Source organism: Rattus norvegicus, chromosome 1, assembly GCF_021556685.1.
Source record: "Rattus norvegicus strain SHRSP/BbbUtx chromosome 1, alternate assembly SHRSP_T2T, whole genome shotgun sequence".
Lineage (NCBI taxonomy): Eukaryota > Metazoa > Chordata > Mammalia > Rodentia > Muridae > Rattus > Rattus norvegicus.
The window spans coordinates 65,018,507-65,027,099 of NC_141534.1; the positions used below are offsets into that span (position 1 = coordinate 65,018,507).

General features: G+C 46.1%; 1 pseudogene across 1 annotated transcript; it reads right to left on the minus strand.

Moving 5' to 3' along the window:
- Positions 1 to 5,131: 5,131 nt before the first annotated feature.
- LOC148007156 (sperm motility kinase Y pseudogene) lies at positions 5,132 to 8,242 on the minus strand (annotated as a pseudogene). Its single transcript, XR_015654571.1, has 2 exons — positions 7,779 to 8,242; positions 5,132 to 6,720 (listed from the first exon to the last, which is right to left on the minus strand). The product of XR_015654571.1 is annotated as a sperm motility kinase Y pseudogene (transcript).
- Positions 8,243 to 8,593: the final 351 nt, after the last annotated feature.

Sequence of the window (8,593 nt, forward strand, 5' to 3'; positions counted from 1 at the left end):
AGGTCAGGAACCTCCATATTGGCCCAAGAGCAACTGTCCTCTTTTACAGGTTCATCCACAGAGCTTGTAATTCTGATTGGTGCAACAGTCAGGAAGAGTGAAAGATGTCATCTCCCAAGGACAAGTGCTGTGCTAGTGGACACTGAGGAACTTCAGGGATCAAACCCTTCCCCATTCTTCTCCAGCCTCTCTTGTTCTTCGTTGAGATGTTTCCTGCAGATCTAAAAGATATAGGCAATCCATGACATGGGTTTGAACATAATCTCGACATTTTATTCATTGCCTGATAACTAAGACTAGGTAAAATTTATTTATTTATTCATTCATTCATTCATTTGTTAAACATACGTACAGGGTAGCTGTATTTAGAAAGACCAGAGAGGGCATCAGATGTCATTAGAGACATTTCTGAGCCTCCATGTGTTTGCTGGGATTTGAACTCAGGACCTCTGGAAGAGCATTCACTGCTCTTAGTCACTTACCAATCTTTCCATTTTCCAGGCTAAATTTTTACTTCCAATAATGTCTTCTTTATTCAGGTTACATCCTGATCCCAGTCACTCTCCCTCTTCCCTTCCCAGTCCCACCTTACAAATCCTTTCTACCATAATGCTCTCCCTTCTCTTTGGACAAGGGGAGAGTCCCTGGGTACCACACCACCCTGGGACATCTAGTCCCAGGTGGCCCGAGCACATTCTGCCCCACAGATTTACAATCAGGCAGTCCGGGTATGGGGAACAGATCCAATGGCAGGCAACACAGACTGAGACAGCCCTGGATCTACTTGTCAGATGACCCACATGGAGACCAACTGCAGATAGCTAACCCGGCTCTGGGGTTGGTTGCACAGGCTCTAGCATACTCCATGGTCCAAGGTATCTGACTGTCGGGGACTTCTTGTAGTGTTTTAACCCAACCAGTTTCCTTGTCACTCTCCCCCCACTCTTCCACAAGACTTCCCGAGCTCTATCTGAGGATTGGCTGTGGCTTTCAGCTGCTGAGTGAAGCCTCTGGAGACATGTGTGCTACTTTTCTGTCTGCAAGTAAATCAGAAAGAATATCATAAATAGTGTCAGAGGTTGTGTCTGTCACATGAGACAGATCTCACTTTGTGTCAGTCATTGACTGGTTGGTCCCTCAATATCTGCTTTACCTTTATCCCTGCACACTTATTGGCAAGACAGACTTCGAGTTGAAGGTTTTGTGAATGTATTGATGTCTCCTTCCTCTTCTAGAAGTGTTTCTTGTTACAGGAGGTGGCCATTTCGTTTTCATGCTCTGGTAAGCCTGCAAGGGAGGCTTTGTGTTGGGTCCAGTAGTTAAAAGCAAGACCTGGGAAGAGGAACGGCAGAGTTGTGATCTAGGACTTCCTGCAGCAGCCAGCTCTGGGTCCTGGGAGCCTAGGCAGGCTTTGCAGTCATAGAGCTCCATCCACTGCCCAAGTCCCATCCTGACACTTTCTCCATCTCTATTACAGACCATTGTAATTCTGGCATAGTCGCTCTGTCCTGGGCCCGATAGGCCATCCTACCCTGGAAGAACAGAGAGTTCAAGGACGGCCAAATTTCACTTAAGCAAACTTGTTCTCAGACTGTGTGGTTGCTCTGTCTTAGCTCTCATAACACACTTTCCTCTACGTTGCCTTAGGCTGTATCCTCCAAGCATCCCACCATGCATCAGCTCCATATCCTGACGAACCTACCCTAGGGTCCCTGATAATTCCAGATACTTTAATGTTCTCCCAGGATAGACTGTGGCCTCCGGTGTGGCTCACATTGATCCTAGAAGTTCTTGGGAGCCTCCATGCCATGGCATAGGATGTCTCTGAATCCGCACTGGCCTGAGGGATTCCATCTGGCACAGGATTCTCTCCCTATTGTTGAATTTTGGCTCTTACGTTTTTCAGGAATGGCTCTGCATGTGGTCAACACACACTACCCTGGAAGACCAGAGAGTTCAAGGACGGCCAACTTTCACTTAAGCAAACTTTTTCACAGACTGTGTGGGTCCCATCAGCAGAGAGTAGCCTCCACATTGCAATGATGTGCAAACTTCTGCCTTTCAGCCATGATGGAGGGTAGCCTGAGGACCCTCCACAAGCCACAGGTGGGTGATTGTGTAAAATGTGTGATGTTATTGGGTCAGGTCTTCAGTGCAGTGCCTTAAGCTGACAGCCTTTTGGGAGGGCATATGCTTCTCTATTAAATGAACTGGTTCCACTGTTGGCCTGGACTCTGCTGTGTCTGCCGCTCATGCTCTCCTCCAAGTCTCTAACTGTCCCTAACTCTCCTTGACTGGCTGGTCAATCAGTTTTCATACCAGTCTAGAGCCGTTCTATAAACACAGAGCCCAGACTGTCCTCTGCCGACGTTTAACAGGGCTGCTGGTTTAGTGTCCTGGGTTCCCTATGGGGGTGCAAACTCAAGTTTCTTAGGTCCCTATGTGTCTGACAAAAAGCCTTTAGAACAAGGTAGATGTGAAGAAATCAGGAAATAAACTCCTGCAGTACTTCATGTCTACCACTGGAGGGCTCTACACTTTTCTGGTCCTGGTGTGCTACTCAGCAAACCCTCTCACTGGAAGGCCCTGTGCCTGAAGCAGAGAACCTCTGCTAAACACAATGTTACCAAGAAACTGGCTGTATCTTCATGGCAGCCTGTAGAAGATTCTCCACGACCCTGAGGACCCAATTGGGAAACCTTAGGTAGGCAGGGTGTGGGAGCCACCAGGGCTGTATGGAGACCTTACCCAGAATTTAATCTCCAGCTGTGCATTCCGATTAACATGACCCACACTCCTATGAAGGTCTCTGGGTGGCTCCTGATATGAGTTGGGGGAGGGGGGAGGACAAGGAAGCTGGGTCAAGACAGAAGCACTGTCCTTACTCACTGCGTCTGGGCTTGTTCCTGCCCTAACTGGGAAGCAGGAACCAAACACCCCCTCCTCATGGGACTGTCCGTGATGAGGCCAGCTGAGGATCTGAACTGTCAGCAAGAAAGACAGGAGCTGTATGTGCCACAGACCAGAGCACAGTGTCCCGCATAAGCCCATCTCTCAAATGATGCCATCTCCTCCCCAGAGTGGCTCCAGTCTGGGTTAGGAGTGGGTCATGTATTCCGAACTCTCTGCTACTCCTGCAAACACAGCAATGGTGCCTTCTCATGCTCATCTATACTGAGCCTAGGGAGCAGCCAGAGGTCATACTCATGGGAATTCAGACTCAGTTCAATCTGCTATCCTGTAGCCCATGAGTCTGGACTCAACTTTACTGGTCAAGGCCAGTGGTTTATTTCCTGGACAAGACTTTGAGAATGTTAGTGACACATTGTATGCCCTTGGCTGGCCTTCACTCTAATAGCCCTGAGTGACCATTCCAGCCTTCCCTCAGGGATTCAGATCATCATTGGCCAGATCAGGCTCTTTGCTACCTGGTCCTATAGCTCACCTCCACTGTAGTTCATGTGTCCTGACTGCTGCAGCTGCTCCAGAAGCTACCAGATGTCTTCCCACAGAATCCTGTAGTCCCTGTGGGCTCATCCACAGACATCTCACACTCTCCCTGCTGGGAGTTAGGTTGGATGCCTGCTGTGTGGGAGCTGCCTTGGCTTGTGGAGCAGAGTCAGAAGCAGTGGAGGAGATGTTGTCTGCTGCTCTTAATGTCCTCAGTGCCCAGGGCTTGCCTGTGGTGTGGTTGTGGTCCAGCTCCAGTTAATCACTGATATAAATTCAGCCCGTAGAAGCTGCGTACCCCATGAGGCACAGGGAGGACCATGACTGAGAGGGAACCATGCAATCCAGGACCCTGTTGGGATCAGGGAATATTCCAGGTCCCCTCTCACGCAGGATGCAAGGCTAGGAGCTCTGTGTGCCCTGACACAGGGGCATGGGACCGTGACTCCCATGAAATGCTCCTTCATACCTATTACATCATCAGCTTTGAGAAGGTCTTCCTCAGTAAGAACATTCCACACTGCTTGCCTCTGCCATCTGGCTCTCTTTTCCAGGGCTGCATGCCCTCAGGAACATTGACATGTCTTCTATGAAAATTAATATTCTGTTAAATCATTTTGATAAACAGTTCTCAGCATGATATCTGTGCCCAGAAGTAGTCATCAGCAATTCTCACGGGGACAGGGAATCAAAATCTTCCCCCTGCTCTTCATCCTCCTCTTTCTCCTCCTCTTCCTTCTCTTCCTCCTCCTCCTCTTCTTTCTCCTCTCTTCATCTTCCTCCTCCTCCTCCTCCTCCTCCTACACTCCTCCTTCTCCTCCTCCTGCTGCTGCTGTGCCTAATGCTGCTTCTGCTATTGTTGCTACTCCTGTTGCTGCTGTAGTTTCTGCTGGTGTCTTTTCCATTGCCATGTGTCTGAAATCACCTACTGTTTATACTGAGGACATGAAAGAATTTCCAGATGACACTGTGAAATAGACAAGACAATTTATTCCAAGCAAAAAAGACAGTGAGGTAGAATTCTTAGCTTACCATTTGGGGCTTTGATTTGCCTTACTATATTATAACATCTTTTTTCTACTTCTCAGTTGAGGTCTTTGAAAGAAACCATTTAGACCTATTACCTATAAAATTCAATAGATCACTAGGTCTTAGGAACAAAAAAAAACAGTATGTAAAACAATATGCATGCATGCAGGATTCTGACCATCAACTATAACCCACAAACTAGGTTGTTGATACTTATTCAATGACAAACCTTGTTAATTAGTTTTGAGGCTTAATGGAATGGGATGTTACATTTGAAAACATAAGACACTGTTCTGCAGCACTTGTGATTGATGACCACATGTGAAAAGATCAGTAGCCCCTGGAGGAGTCCATGAGCCCATGAACCTCTTGTCCTCACCCTGTGGGAGCTATTGGCCTAAGGGGGAGCTGGAGTCCATCTGAAGGGATGGGCCAACTAGAAAACTCTGTAGAGTGTGGAACTCATCAATCCTATTGGGTCCCTGCTGGGAAGAGGAGAAATCAAGAAGAGGGAGAAGGCTTGGTGTTGGGGAAACCTCATAAAGAACTTAGAGCAGATACAAGGTAAGAATTGTGGGGAAAATGGAAACCAGAGACAGAGGAAGGACCAGCATAGAGCAAACTGAAAAGGACAAAGCACAAAGGTACCTGGGCTATGCCTGCTGCTTGTTCTCTGGACTCTCCCTGTGGCTCATTTCTGGGGGGAGATTCTGTTCTGCCCCAGGCGAGGTTTCTTTCTCCTTGGCATGCAGCAACACAGCTTTATCAGGGCATTTGCTATATTCCTGGTCCACCCCTTAAAACCTCTGTGCCGGACCCTGCTGGGGATGGGCTTATCCTCTAATGGGGCTCTGTGGGAGAGTGGGTTGTCTTCTTTGATTTCCTTATTGCTACTCTTCTCAGTGAAGATGCTTGTTGTTTGAATGCATGGGACACTCACGGCACATTTGTGATAGTGGTCCTGTGTAGGTGTCATCGGTAGAGGCCTGAGACGACCAGCCACAGTGGATCTTTTGCCTCCTTTTGGATGAGCATTCTGGCCATAGTGAGATACGTGACCATGGGAGGATGACACCCGCAAGGTGCCAAGGACTGGCAGGCTTCCACTCCTCTTTGGTTCTAATCTAAAAGCAGCAGCAGGATCAAGGCTAGGGAATGGTGCTGCAACGGGACTCATTTGCTGTGCCTGGGCTGTGCAGCCATCCCCCTGGAGAGCCTGCTTTTGTAGAAAGAAATAAGTTGCCATTTCCTCATTATATTTTCTTTGTTTTAAAGAGTGTTTTACTACAGAGGCTTGGAATCCAATGCTTTTCATGGCATCCAAAATGGCCGGGTCTGGTGTGAGGGGAAGCATTTCTTCATAGGGACCTATCAATCCGTTCCAGTGTTCTTTGAACCAAGGGTGTTTCATCGCCTTTCTTGCTGTTGGTCTAAAGTTGGGATTTACCCTCAGTAATTTACTAAGGAGGTCCTCCAGTTCTTTTGAAACCCCACAGGGAGCAGGATATACCCCTGCCACTACTTGTCTTTGCAGTTCTTGGATGATCACTGAATCAAATGGGAGCTTTCCCACTACCATACAGTACAAGACCACTCCTATAATCCACATATCATTCTTCGGCCCGTCATACCGATGGCCAAGGAGGAGTTCAGGGGAACCAAAAGAGTACGTGCCGCAGTGGTGGTTTAGCATTTTTCCAGGTTGAAATTGGGTGCTAAGCCCAAAGTCGATGACTTTGACCTTTTTGTTTTTATCAATCATTATATTGTCCAGTTTGAGGTCTCGGTGAACAATCCCCTTTCCATGGCAGTAGCTCACTGCTGACAATATCTGTTCAAATATTTGCCGGGCCTCATCCTCCTCTATGTGCCCTGACTCTCTGATGTACTGGTAGAGTTCTTGGCCTTCCACCAGCTCCATTATGAGGTATATTCTCGTTTCCTTTTCAATAACTTGTATGAGAGACACTATGTTGGGGTGGTTGATCTTTCTCATTATGTTTGCTTCCATCATGGCTGGCTGGAACCACTGCTTGTCCTTTCGCAGAACTTTGACAGCCACCGGGGTTCCTGTGAGCCGGTGGTGGGCCAGGAGGACTTTGGCGTTGCCCCCTTGCCCAATTGTCCCCAATACTTGGTATTGGGAATGGAAGTTGCCCTCCTCAGAGATACTGGGCTCGGGTGTAGGGGTTGGTAACTCCTCCTCAGTCTCTGTAGGCATTTTATCAGTACTAATGCTACCTAAAAATAACAAAAATGGAATCAAATAATGAAAAAGATGGAGCAATATAGGAGCTAAAATTACACTCGTGGTACCTAAAAGAAACAAACAAAAGAAAAAGAAAAAAAAACAAACAAAGACAAAGTAAAAACTAGACTAGAAAAATAGAGCAAAATTATGAAAAAGTTAAGGGGAAAATATGAAGAGTCATAAGTAAAAGCCACCCAAATAACCAACCCCAAAAGAGAAAGCCAAGAGCACACACATACTAAATGCAATGATGAAAATAAAAATCGTCATACTACAATAGGATTGGGCGGCCAAAGATGGTCAATACTATGAATAGATGTTCATTGAAGAAAAAAAAAACAGATGAAAGAAACGAGAGGAGAAAGAATTAGTATAAGACAAAACAAACAAATATAAAAAGCCAACACTTAAGGGAAAACTCCATTGAATTTCAGGACCTAGTGATCCACAAAAATCCACAACTCTCCAGAGAAAAATACTGAAAATTAAAATTAACCAACCACAAGGAATAAGGCAGTTAATTATCAGTGAACAGTAAACCTTAAACAAAGGCCGAAGAGTCAAAGTGTCACAAAGGGCAAATTTGTATCAAGTCTAAGCCAATGATTGCTTGTACTCAATAAATAGAGAAACAGGAATAATGTAAAAGGATGAAACCGCAGGACATTGAAAATGGAGATAGAGTTAATCATCCGACTGCAGAACCGTAAATAATCAAAGCAGTAATATAGCATGTGAGAACATAAAAACCACTAAAAAATGAAACCAGCAATCCATAAAAAATAAATAAATAAATAAAACAAAAAACAAAACCCCAATAAGGAAATAGCCAGTGGCGTGGCAATATGTGACCTAATTCTTTCTCTTGAAGTCATCCAAAAATCAATCAATCAAGAAATAGGCAGCCAGCCATCTACATAGGCCTTTAAACTGATATTATGGGGTTGGCATACCAAATGCCTGGGAGCGACTGGTCAGCCAGCCCAGATACTTGGGCAGCTGCAGGCCAGTGAGAGAGCCTGTCTTGAAAATAAGGTTGAGAACCTACCTCAGGAACAGCAGCCGGGGTGACTTCTGGCCTCTACACTCTCTTGCACTGAGGTGCAGGTAATATAGATACAAGGGGCAAAAGGGGATGGGCACGTGCACACACAGACACACACAGACACACACACACACACACACGCACACACACACACACAGGCACTCACACAGGCACAGGCACACACACAGGAACACACACAGAAATACACAGAAGTGAACTTATACTCACACAAACTCTTACAAACACCCAGATTCACACAAAGCACGCATACTTACACACAAGCAAAGCTGAAAAAACACACGTCAGACACATACACACATACACACAGGGATACACATACGCACAAGAAGACATACACACATACAAACACATACACACATAAAAACCTGTAAACTCACACACTCCTACATATACTGACAAACACACAGGCAAAAGTGTACACGCACTCACACACAGGCCAATCTGTCAACACACACTCTCTTACACACACTGATACATACACATATACACAGTACACTAAAATTCGATACAACCACACACAGCTCACTAGATACAACCAAGTCGCAGAGGGCTCCACTCCACACCTCCTCTCAAAGCACTCAAAGAATTCCAGGCCTGGCAACAGCTTAATATGTGTTTGCTGGGCCACCTCACAATCACTCCTCATGAGGTCACAATAGGACCTGTCATGACATGGTTGGGAAGGACTCTGAGACCGTGGCTTCTATGGGCTATGGAAAGACTTTAGGCTGTTAGAAATAAAACCCTGTAAGATGTTTAGCTGTCCATAGTTCTCTGTTTTGAATGCTTACTCTGCA